Source organism: Oncorhynchus kisutch, linkage group LG3, assembly GCF_002021735.2.
Source record: "Oncorhynchus kisutch isolate 150728-3 linkage group LG3, Okis_V2, whole genome shotgun sequence".
Classification (NCBI taxonomy): Eukaryota; Metazoa; Chordata; class Actinopteri; order Salmoniformes; family Salmonidae; genus Oncorhynchus; species Oncorhynchus kisutch.
The window spans coordinates 24,276,466-24,290,135 of record NC_034176.2 but is presented as its reverse complement, the minus strand read 5'-3'; positions in this window follow the sequence as shown (position 1 = coordinate 24,290,135).

The following is a 13,670-nucleotide window of genomic DNA, read 5'->3' as shown; positions in this document are numbered from 1 at the left end:
TGCCCTGAATAATTGAGGCTGTTCTGAGGGAAAAATGTGTTTTTAATGTTTTGTACACTCAGTGTATAGGTAATTTGGGTTGTTCGTTAGGTTGTTGTTATTATACAGTACATTATATTCTATACCATACGATTTTGAGTTCTGTTGCTGTTCTCTATTACTGTGGAGCAAATATCAAGAATGCCATTAAACACTGGCCAGTCCCCTAGAGTCAGATTAGAGGAGGGGAGTGTATATTATTCAATGGAAATGCCTATCCACTCTTCTCACAGACATATGGAGATAGATTAGTGCCACAATGATTGTAAATACACAGTGTTGCTACACAAATGTATAGCAACAGCATGGTGAGATTGGTCTCTGTAGGCCTATAGATGGGTGGAGATGAAGAAACAACACAAATGTATTTAGTGGAGTAAGTACAGTATTTGTATGATGACATTGTTTCCTTTGGAAACATTTAGTGTTCAGTTTGAATATGCTTTTGCATTGAGCATCTTATGCCAGCACCTGACAGTTTGACACAACCTATTTTCTCTTCAAATTGTGTGTGTATTTGTGTGTTTGTGTGTATGTGTGTGTGTGTGCTCGTAAAAATGTCTTGCCCCGTATATTTCAGGACTGGGTGGGGACAGGGTGGGAATGCTGTATGACTCCCAGTAACTATATGAGTATGGAGCTACAGCAGACCCGAGCTCAGTCTAACCGACAGGATAGTCATCACAGCCCAGCAGGATGAAGAATGGAACCCTTGTTGAAGGTTCCCCAGTTACTCTTACCAACATCAACCCTGCCAAGAGGGAAATCAGAGCACAAATACACAATGCTGCAGAGGAGAGAGTGTGTGTCTGGGGAAGTTGATTGAGTCTTTGATGGTTCAGCAGCTCTCCATGGTAATTACAGCAGATGCCCAGGAAATCATGAATTATGTTTTTTAGGTCTTTATAAAACTATCATAAATCTATGCTTTGCTTTGTTGTCTAAGATCTATAATGTGTAATTAATTGAATGCATTTTAAGCTTGCACACATGTTATCTTGTTTTCTTATGGCTTTCATCTTAGTGTTATTGTGATGGAGTGGAGTGGAGCTGTGGCTGGAAGTGTGGGCTCTGCTGTGGGAGTAGTCAGGAGTTCACTGTAGCAGGAAGTGTGGGCTGTGCTGTGGGAGTAGTCAGGAGTTCAATGTAGCAGGAAGTGTGGGCTGTGCTGTGGGAGTAGTCAGGAGTTCACTGTAGCAGGAAGTGTGGGCTGTGCTGTGGGAGTAGTCAGGAGTTCACTGTGGCAGGAAGTGTGGGCCGTGCTGTGGGAGTAGTCAGGAGTTCACTGTGGCAGGAAGTGTGGGCCATGCTGTGGGAGTAGTCAGGAGTTCACTGTGGCAGGAAGTGTGGGCCGTGCTGTGGGAGTAGTCAGGAGTTCACTGTGGCAGGAAGTGTGGGCCGTGCTGTGGGAGTAGTCAGGAGTTTACTGTGGCAGGAAGTGTGGGCCGTGCTGTGGGAGTAGTCAGGAGTTCACTGTAGCAGGAAGTGTGGGCTGTGCTGTGGGAGTAGTCAGGAGTTCAATGTAGCAGGAAGTGTGGACCGTGCTGTGGGAGTAGTCAGGAGTTCAATGTGGCATGAAGTGTGGGCTGTGCTGTGGGAGTAGCCAGGAGTTCACTGTGGCATGAAGTGTGGGCTGTGCTGTGGGAGTAGTCAGGAGTTCAATGTGGCAGGAAGTGTGGGCTGTGCTGTGGGAGTAGTCAGGAGTTCACTGTGGCAGGTGTGTCTTTGGGAGCATCATCATGTCGTCATACAGGTACTCCCTTTTCAAAAGAGCACATCCCAATGATCCCCATATTTGAAAAAAATTACAGAAGAGATTTGATCTATAAGACACAGAGGATGAGCATGTTTTGTGGCCATCATACTGTGCTGTGTGCATAATGTTATGTTTGGACAGAAGTATATAATGTCTTATATTTTTTATAAAGATAAGCATTATATTGTTAGATTTAATGGAGTTACTCTGGTAGGTCTAAAACATTGTTCCTCAAGTTCAACTGTCGGAATTAGTTGGAGCACTGGCGCACTGCCTTCATAAGCCTAATATACCACACCAAACCTTCACAATGTTCACAATCTTCACAGTGTTTTGACTTTATTAGGGTAATATCAAAAATAAGTCAAGTCATTGTTTATAGGGAAAATACAAACAGGTTTCCATATTGTGACGTTAAATCTTTAAAAAAATTATTTTCATGATTTGAGTGCGAGTAGCCCTGTAGTTGACCGGCAGGAACACAACATTACAGTTGACTTTGAACTTTATTTGGCCAAAGAGAATAACTCAACAGAATGAAACAAAACACTTAATACATATTTAAAGAACTGGTTTAAACCTTCACAAAAGTTGAACAGGCTTATATTACAGCAATTACCAACAAAGGCGAGTGCTTACTGTAGGCCTACCAGACAAATGACAGCAGTAGGCTGATGGTGATTCTTTTACAACAGGCCTACTTTTAACCTATCTAAAAAAAACTGTAAAAGACAGGTCCAACTTAATATAGCCAACGGAAATGTCTCTACAAAATGAAACAAAACCCTTCCTTTGCGTATTTAAAGAACTGGGGTCTGTTGGGCCCATGAAGACCTCTACTGTATACCAGCAGCTTGAGGGAGCAACACAACAGTGGGAAAGCTTTAGAACTTGTTCAACTATTTGGAGTAGCTCATTCCCTGGCTACAGACTGTGGATGGAGGTCGTGTCTTTGACTACATTATGTAGGCTATGATGGGGGAGGTTTTGGTCTAGAATCTGGAGTAGGGGGTTTTGATACAGGATAGGACCTTTGCACTTGGGTTCCAAACCGGGGAACCAGGGGGTGGGATGGGGGGTAACCCTGGGGAGGCTTCACATTGTCTCAGACAGGAGGACGGAGGGAGGGGGGCGGGTGAAACTATGAAACCAGGCAGCCTGCTAGTGATTCATCCCTGTGTGCTCCATCATCCCTCCTCCTGCGCTCTCAGTGCAATCACTCACATCCTGCTCCCCACCTCATAGCCCCTGGCACACACACACACACACACACACACACACACACACACACACACACACACACACACACACACACACACACACACACACACACACACACACACACACACACACACACACACACACACACACACACACACACAGAGACAGACACACACACAGACTCACACGCTCTGCAGCATTCTCACTGAGCTGGCTCATTCTCTCTACTCACAGCCCAGTGCCAAGCTAGCTGTGGGGAGGTGGAACTGGAACACAGCACAGGTGTGTGTGTTTGTGAGAGAGACAGAATAGCAGAGAAATACATTTTTGGGCTTTTATCTGTTTGTAAGAAGAGCAAGTGAAGGCTTGAATTTGAGTGCATATTTGAGTGTGTGTGTGTGTATGTGTGTGTGTATGCCCATGCATGTGCTGTCTGGAATAGCTCTCAATGTAAACAAACCACTGCAAGGCCGTCCTGGCTCAGTCCGCCAGCAGGGAGGTTGTTTTCAACCAGTGGAGACGTCACTGTGGTTTCTACACAAACAATGTCTCTCTCTTTTCAGACTGCCCAACCTTGAATCCTGGGAATGTAGCATACATGTGATCATTTTAGACTTTGCTTTTCGCACAATGTACACACATAACACTAGTGTGGCTGCATACTATCCATTCAGTTTGACCCACTTGTTGAAGTCTGAAACGGAGAGCTGGTTGTGAGTAGAGCAGAATGATGTATGAGGAGCAGTAGTCAAACTGACTCCATGATGGACGACACTGGCACTTTTTAAATGTACCATCTAAGACGTTTAATTCACAATGCACCTCACTGCTCTGGATAGTGCATGTGGTTTTAATGTTTGGAGACCACTGGGCAGAGCTGGAGGTTTCGGGCTTGGGAGACCCTTTTCGATACTTCCCCTCTATCACCAAAACACCCCATCCAGGCCTGACCATAGGCCTACCACAGAGCTGGCTTGTTTACAAGTGTGCACTATCCTGTATCTGAGTGTGGAAGTGTTTAAAGAAGTTTTTCACCATTAAGTGTACGAACAGAATATCTGACAGTTATATTCACTGAGAGTAGACAACCATGTGTTTTAACTGACTTGTAAACATATTTCTTCCAAATTATGTCTGCGGGACAAGGCAAAGTGATGGCAGCATATTTTTGTGCTTATTGTGTCCCGTACCGTGTTGACATCTTCTCCATAGCATCTAGCTGGCTGAGCTGAGCACTTCCCTTAGGCCCCACAGCTTTTAGCCTTGCATGCTACGAGCTCATCCACACTGATCTTTAATCAGTGATTCACCTGTTGTGTTGAACGCCCGCTTCCTTTGACTTTCTCACATCCTGCCCGTTCTGTTTGAACAGAGAATAGGTCAGTGAGGGAATGGTTTTGTTTACTGTGTTACCGTTGGCTCGTCTGTTTTACACAGCTAGCCCTTTCACAGTGTGATTTAGTATAAGAATGTACGTTCGGAATACGCATGTTAGGTCCTTGAAACTTTTAGGTACCAAATGTCAACACCTAATTACCATTTAAGTGCAAATAGCTACCAATGGTGTACTTAGAAAGGTCCTCACAGTCAGTCCACAAACATTGATGTACTGTGGAAACCAAATAATGCCTTAAATGCATGAGTGTCAACTCAATAGACTATTAGTTACACAATACAAAAGGTGTTTTGTGTGAGTATGTCAATGGCCTTTGACGTTGGTTGACAAAGCGAGGTGGTTAAAGCTCGACATTAACGTTTGTCTTCTTGTCCTGGACAAGTAAAAGAAAAAATGTCGGACAAGAAGAATATAAACTTCAGTAAAAAATAAAAACACAACAATCACAATATCAAACAATTACTTCGATCAGAATTGGACCAGAGAGGCCAACATTGGAAGTATATTTGAATATATTTTTCATGTAACCTACATACAGTGCATTCGGAAAGTATTCAAACCCCTTTACATTTTCAACTATTTGTTATGTACCAGCCTTATTATAAAATACATTTAAAAAAATGTTTTTGCCTCAATCAACACCAATTTTTTTTTATTGTTGCAAATGTATAAAAAATGTCATTCTGAAATATCACATTTACATAATTATTCAGACCATTTACTCTGTTGAAGTATAGCCTTGATTTTTCTTGGGTATGACGCTACAAGCTTGGCACACCTGTATTTGGGGATTTTCTCCCATTCTTCTCTACAGATCCTCTCAAGCTCTGTCAGGTTGGATGGGGAGTGTCGCTGCACAGCTATTTACAGGTCTCTCCAGAGATGGTCGATCGGGTTCATATCCGGGCTCTGGCTGGGCCAATCAAAGACATTCAGAGACTTGTCCCGAAGCCCCTCCTGCTTTGTTTTGGGTGTGTGCTTAGGGTGGTTGTCCTGTTGGAAGGTGAACCCTTGCCCACGACCTCTCTTTACTTTGTTCCTTTCATCTTTCCCTGGATCCTGACTAGTCTCCCGGTCCATGCCGTTGAAAAACATCCCACAGTATGATTCTGCCACTAACATGCTTCACCATAGGGATGGTGCCAGGTTTCCTCCAGACATGACACTTGTCATTCAGGCCAAAGAGTTCAATCTTGGTTTCGTCAGACCAGATAATCTTGTTTTTCATGGTCTGAGAGTCCTTTAGGTGCCAAGCGGGCTGTTGTGCCTTTTACTGAGGAGTGGCTTTGGTTTGGCCACTCAACCATAAAGGCCTGATTGGTGGAGTGCTGCAGAGATGGTTGTCCTTCTGGAAGGTTCTCCCATCTCCACAGAAGAACTTTGGAGCTCTGTCAGAGTGACCATCGGGTTCATGGTCACCTCCCTGACCAAGGCCCTTCTCCCCCGATTGCTCAGTTTGGCCGGGCGAACAGCTCTAGGGAGAGTCTTGGTGGTTCCAAAATTCTTCCATTTAAGAATGATGGAGGCCACTGTGTTCATGGGGACCTTCAATGCTGCAAACATATTTTGGTACCCTTCCCCAGATCTGTGCCTTGACACAACCCTGTCTCAGAGCTCTACGGAAAATTCCTTTGATCTCATGGCTTGGTTTTTGCTCTGACGTGCACTGTCAACTGTGGGACCTTTAATAGACAGGTGTGTGCCTTTCCAAATCATGTCCAGTCAATTGAATTTACCACAGGTGGACTCCAATCAAGTTATAGAAACATCTCAAGGATGATCAGTGGAAACAGGAAGCACCTGAACTCAATTTTGAGTCTCATAGCAAAGGGTCTTTTTTTTGCAAACATTTCTAAAAACCTGTTTTGTCATTTTGGGGGTATTGTGTGTAGATGGATGAAAACGTGTTTTTTAATCAATTTTAGAATAAGGCTGTAACTTAATAGAATGTGGAAAAAGTAAATGGGTCTGAATGCACTGTAAAAAAAAAGCCTACATGTCAAAGAGTAGGTGGTATGCGTATTGGTTACTTCCTCATCTCCAAACCGATGCTGACATGAGGGAGGCGCCAGAAAATGATGCCAAACTTTAGTGAGACTTATAATTACATAGAGACATTGTATAGGCTAAACGACAGTCATGTTTGACAAATATAATGAAGGATAATTAACATTAACATTTAAAGGCTTGATTCTGTCAACATACTCGAGGCACTTTGTTCTGATCAAATGGTCACAAGACCTGGGAGGGAAGGACAGTGTCTGTTGCACACCACACATCACCCACTTTGAATCTGGGTGGAGGCGGTCAGCAATATTAAACAATTTAACCATAAACTTAATTGTTTAAGATTAATACCTTGATGTTTTATGTAATTTTATGAGGCATGTCTTACCTTGTTTCAAAGTAACCTAGCTTAGCCAAAATATGAATAGAAATGTTGAGGTAATTATTTTATAAACACTTAATATGCCATTGAAACCAACATTTTTCTTATGTTCTATTGGTTTTCAAATCAACTGATACTGCCGCCTCTCGGCTTTCGCTGCCTCCAGCTCTGCCTTGGGGCGGCGATATTCCCCAGCCTGTGCCCAGGGTCCTTTGCCTTCCAGGATCTCCTCCCAAGTCCAGTTCTCCAGCTATCGCTGCCTCTCGTCACCACGCTGCTTGGTCCTTTCTTGGTGGGTGGTTCTGTAATGGCTATCTTGGGAAGAAGGTGAGGACCAATGCGCAGCGTGGTACGTGTTCATCTTTTTTAATGTAAACTGAACACTGGATAACAAAACAACAAAGAAAACAACTGAAACAGTTCTGTCTGGTGCAGACACACAAAGATTGAAAACAGAAAACAATCACACACGAAACACAATAGAAAACAGGCTCCCTAAATAAGGTTCTCAATCAGCGACAACGATTGACAGCTGTCTCTAATTGAGAACCATACCAGGCCAAACACAGAAATAGCAAATTATAGAAAAATGAACATAGACAACCCACCCAACTCATGCCCTGACCATACTAAAACAAAGACATAATAAAATAACTAAGGTCAGAACGTGACACTTATCAACACTAAAGATGACAATTACATAATTAATCATTATTTTTTTTTTTTCAAAAACAATGGCAACGATAGGTCTTCTCTCTTGGTATTTTAAGGGCCTAAACTGTCCAATTAAACATTCCAGCTGTCTTCATATCCTAGCAATAAACCATGTTGATACAGCAATGCCCTAAGAAACACACCTGTTCCAAAATGACTCACTCAGGAATCAAGGTAAGACCCAGATGCAGACACTTCAAATTGACAATGGTTTAATATTCCAACAGAGTCAGGTAATAGACAGGTCAAGGCAGGCAGGGGTCAGTAAACCAGAGGTGGGGCAACAGTACCAGATGGCAGGCAGGCTCAGGAGGGCGAGAAAAAAGAGAGACTGGAAAAAGCAGGAGCTGAGAACAAAAACATATAATAAAATAAAACATAAACATAAATAAAACACAAAACCGTATAATAAATACACAGGGGATAATGGGGATAATGGGGATAATGGGGATAATGGGGATAATGGGGAACACGGGAGGGGGGTGGAGACAAGCACAAGGACAGGTGTGACACTCACATAGATTAGAGCCCCAAACAAAACTAAAGGTGTAATCATAATGATACATAAGAAAACTCAAAATTATCATCTTGGGTAAGGAGAAGACCAGGAAGGCAGAATCAATTTCCTTAAATGTATCCACATTGGAAAGAAAATATGAATGTGTACATCACAAATTCATATGATCCTACGCTTTTTGATTCTCTAAACAGCATATTGAAGAGAATGAACTGAATTCCGTCTGGTTATTGGGACAGACATGATCCTTTTTAGACATGCGGAACCAATCTAATAAGACCAACTACAATCCACACGCAACCAAGGCTCTCCAGAATATACACTCTGATTACAACCTCATTGATGCCTGGAGACCACATAATCCTAAATCAAAAGAGTACACTTTCTCCCCAAACAGGCGTAAATCATTCTCACACATTGAGTTCATACTGTTATCTACACCTCTATTTTCTTTCATTAAGAAAATTGAAATTCGACAAATGAGCTTGTCTGACCCCCACATTTACTACTGCCAACTTCACATTTCAGAATCTCTTAAAAAGCCACAGATGGTGTTTCAACATTTCATTGCTACAAAATCCTACAATCTGTGATCATTTTGAAATTGAACTAAAATCAATGATAAATAAATATTCAGTCGATGCCCAGCGGATTCTATGGGATGCCACCAAAGGTTTTATTAAAAATAATGCAACAACACTGGCCACCAAGCTAAGCAGTAATGACTGTAGCTGTTAAAGCAACCATTGAGTCTGAAAAAGGGGAATTACTATCAGAACCCAAATTAATCAAAGATTCTCCTGCTTCTATAAATAACTGTACTCCTCTGATTGTAAAGCCAGACTAAGTCCTTTCTAAAAAATGAACAACTCTTCTTCTCAAAACAGAGGGAGCCCCTTGCACATCCCCACACATCTCTCTCAATGAACTCAAAACAGAGGGAGCCCCTTGCACATCCCCACACATCTCTCTCAAAGAACTCAAAACAGAGGGAGCCCCTTGCACATCCCCACACATCTCTCTCAATGAACTCAAAACAGAGGGAGCCCCTTGCACATCCCCACACATCTCTCTCAATGAACTCAAAACAGAGGGAGCCCCTTGCACATCCCCACACATCTCTCTCAATGAACTCAAAACAGAGGGAGCCCCTTGCACATCCCCACACATCTCTCTCAATGAACTCAAAACAGAGGGAGCCCCTTGCACATCCCCACACATCTCTCTCAATGAACTCAAAACAGAGGGAGCCCCTTGCACATCCCCACACATCTCTCTCAATGAACTCAAAACAGAGGGAGCCCCTTGCACATCCCCACACATCTCTCTCAATGAACTCAAAACAGAGGGAGCCCCTTGCACATCCCCACACATCTCTCTCAATGAACTCAAAACAGAGGGAGCCCCTTGCACATCCCCACACATCTCTCTCAATGAACTCAAAACAGAGGGAGCCCCTTGCACATCCCCACACATCTCTCTCAATGAACTCAAAACAGAGGGAGCCCCTTGCACATCCCCACACATCTCTCTCAATGAACTCAAAACAGAGGGAGCCCCTTGCACATCCCCACACATCTCTCTCAATGAACTCAAAACAGAGGGAGCCCCTTGCACATCCCCACACATCTCTCTCAATGAACTCAAAACAGAGGGAGCCCCTTGCACATCCCCACACATCTCTCTCAATGAACTCAAAACAGAGGGAGCCCCTTGCACATCCCCACACATCTCTCTCAATGAACTCAAAACAGAGGGAGCCCCTTGCACATCCCCACACATCTCTCTCAATGAACTCAAAACAGAGGGAGCCCCTTGCACATCCCCACACATCTCTCTCAATGAACTCAAAACAGAGGGAGCCCCTTGCACATCCCCACACATCTCTCTCAATGAACTCAAAAGAGCATTGGATAGCATAAATAAAAACAAATCACCTGGTTTGGACGGTATTCCTCCTGGGGTCTATTTAATATTTTGGAATCAATTAGGTCCACTATTGCTCTAAATTATTAATACAGCTGTTCACAAAGGTTCATTTGGGAGAGGTGTGAACACAGCACTAATTTAACTTGTGTATTAAAAAAAAGGTAAGGATCCCACCCAACAAAGGTGGTTGATAAACACAGATATTAAACTTTCTAAAATGTTGAGACTTACCCAACTTGGTACAAAGCGGGTTTGTTAAAAAGTGTTTATCCTTGGAAAACCTCCATCGACAATAAGATATTTTAGATGCTTCCTCAGAAACAACAGCTCCTTTGGCTGCATTATCTCTTGATGGAGAAAATATTTTGATAGACTAGAATAGTCATATCTCTGTTCTCTCCTTGAACATATGGAAATTGGCTCCAATTTCAATAATATGATTAAAATACTATATGCCAATCCCTCAGTCATAGTTGTAACAGGCTATATCTGCTCTGCTCAGGTTAGAATAACTAGAAGCAGCAGACAAGGCGATCCAATATCGCATTTGCTATTCTTATTATCTATGAAACCCCTGGCGCAGGCAATTAATCAATCGAGGGAAATAACACATCTCTACTTGTGGAATCCCAATCGTTTCCCATTTGTAATATTTGGGAGTATATATACAGTACCTATAAGGGCACAAGGAAATACCCAGATGCAGACACGGTAGGCAGATGGTTTGAGTCTTTGATATTTATTAATAATCCGAATGGGCTAGGCAAGAGAATGGTCGTGGACAGGCAAAAGGTCAAAACCAGTTCAGAGTCCAGGAATTTCTTTCCTTCTTAATGTGTTTGAGCCATTCAGTTGTGTTGTGATAAGGTAGGGGGGGTATACAGAAGACGGCCCTATTTGGTAAAAGACCAAGTCCACATTATGGCAAGAACAGCTCAAATAAGCAAAGAGAAATAACAGTATATCGTTACTTTAAGACTTGAAGGTCAGTCAATGCAGAATATTTCAAAAACTTTGAACGTTTCTTCAAGTGCAGTCACAGTCACCAAGTGCTATGATGAAACTGGCTCTCATGAGGACGGCCACAGGAAAGGAAGACTCAGCGTTACCTCTGCTGCAGAAGATAAGTTAATTAGAGTTAACTGCACCTTAGATTGCAGCCCAAATAAATGCTTCACAGAGTTCAAGTAACAGACACATCTCAACATCACCTGTTGAGAGGATACTGAATTAATCAGGCCTTCTTGGTCAAATTGCTGCAAAGAAACCACTACTAAAAGACACCAATAAGAAGCAGAGACTTGCTTGGGGCAAGAAAAACGAGCAATGGACATTAGACTGGAGGAAATCTATCCTTTGTCTGATTAGTCCAAATTTGAGATTTTTATGTTCCAACCACAGTGTCTTTGTGAGATGCAGAGTAGGTGAACGGCGGATCTCATGGAGGAGGAGGTGTGATTTTGTGGGGTTGCATTGCTGGTGACACTGTCTGTGATTTATTTAGAATTCAAGGCAAACTTAACCAGCATAGTTACCAAAGCATTCTGCAGAGATATGCCATCCCATCTGGTTTGTGATTAGTGGGACTATAAGTTGTTTTTCAACAGGACAATGACCCAACACACCTCCAGGCTGTGTAAGGGCTATTTGATCAAGAAGGAGAGTGTTTGAGTGCAATCACCAGACCTCAACCCAATTGAGATGATTTGGGATGAGTTGGACCGCACAGTGAAGGAAAAGCAGCCAACAAGTGCTGAGCATTTGTGGGAACTCCTTCAAGACTATTGGAAAAGCATCCCAGTTTAAGCTGGTTGAGAGAATGCCAAGAGTTTGCAAGGCTGTCATCAAGGTAAAGGTTGGCTACTTTGAAGAATCTCAAATATAAAATACATTTTGATATGTTTAACACTTTTTTTGGTTACTACATGATTCCATATGTGTTATTTCATAGTGTTGATGTCTTCACTATTATCCTAAAATATGTAGAAAATAGTAAAAATAAAGAAAAACCCTTGAATGAGTAGGTGTGTGCAAACTTTTGACTGGTACTGTATATATATTTAGACTTTTGTTACGTTCTTTACTTTTAGGGGCAACCTTGGTTGTTGGGTGGGATGGGGAGAGGTGGGAGGCATGCTTTCTTCAGGTCGGGGGGGGTTAGGTGGGTGGGAGGCATTGGCATTGTTTCTGGGTGGGGAGGGAGGAATGTGAGTGGGTGGATGGGGACTGAGGGGGTAATGGGTTGGGGTTATCTTTATATGCATTTTTTTATCGTTTTTTGTGTCACATAAAAATTTGTTATTTGATCGGATTTCAGCAACCGGATAAGATTAAGTGCATAGAAATTGAGTGAATAGAGTGGGCATATCATTGAGTGTAGTGTAGGTGAAGTGGGCCATTTGGGGGCTGAAAGGACAGGAAGATAACAGGTGTTTGTGTAAGAACACCAGTTCAGTTCCTCTCCTTATCCATCAATCACCATTAAAACATGTTCATTTCCACATCTACACAGAATAGTATGTACATTTCACCTGGCTCCCCCTGCACAGGAACTGTAAACAAACTCCCACTGTTCCTCCTCCTGACAATAACACAGCCTGTTTGCTCAATACATTTGCATAGGTTCTCTGTTTGGAGATGTGTGGGTGTTGACTCTGCTAGCCTAGGGTGGGAATCAAATCCCTCTTTATGTGTGTAAATGGAGAACTCCCAGCCTCACCAATATAAACGGTATGTGGTAAAACATGAATGATACCGTTATTATACTGGTCCAGTAGTGTAATGTACTATTTACCCGGCTATGTTTACTCAAAGGATTTCACCCTGTTCAAACATAGCCGGGTAAATAGTGTGATCTTACTTCCTATTCTGATTTATGGCATAGAGCTGTAAAAGTTCAACCCTATATCTCACTGTTAAAAACATTATAGACATGCCGTGAAGATTATTTTGTACCTCTGTGAAATGGATTGTTTTCATTGAGGTTTAATGTGCTGTTTTCTGTCAGATTGACAGCGCCCAGATACCTTATTGCATTAGGCTGGTTGTATTTCCCATTGTTCTTTTTGTTTGTGCTACAGCCTGCAGGGATATAATGACAAGCACAGACCACCCATGTCTGCCATGGGTTCAAAGTTATTGGAGGAATTCCCCTACTTTCAGAAAAAAATGTTTGTGTGTGTGTGCATGCCTACATCTGTGAGTGCCTGCTGCGTGCTTGTGTTTGTACAACCTGGACTCAGGGGTAGATGTATCATGGTAAGTGTAAATCCGAAACACTATAAATTGGTATGATATGATACATTTTGTAGGGTATGTATTCATTTGTGCATGTCCATCATCCATTTTATATGATATGTTACGAATTACAATTCGTATAATATGTTACAAATGACAATTTGTACAATATGTTACGAATTGAAATTCGTACAATATGTTACGAATTGACAAAATGTGTGATATGTTACGAATTCCAATTGTTGTTGCTATTATTAGCTCGGTGGTTAACGCTAACGTTAGCTAAGTGTCTAACGTTAGCTGGGTTATGGTTTAAGGTTATGGTTAAGGTTAGGGTTAAAATTAGGGGTAGGAGTTAGGTTAAAGGGTTAATGTTATGGGAAGGGTTAGCTAACATGCAAAGTAGCTAAAAAGTAGTAACTAGTTGCAAAGTTGCCAATTATATCAAATGCTAAATTTGTCTGTGATGATA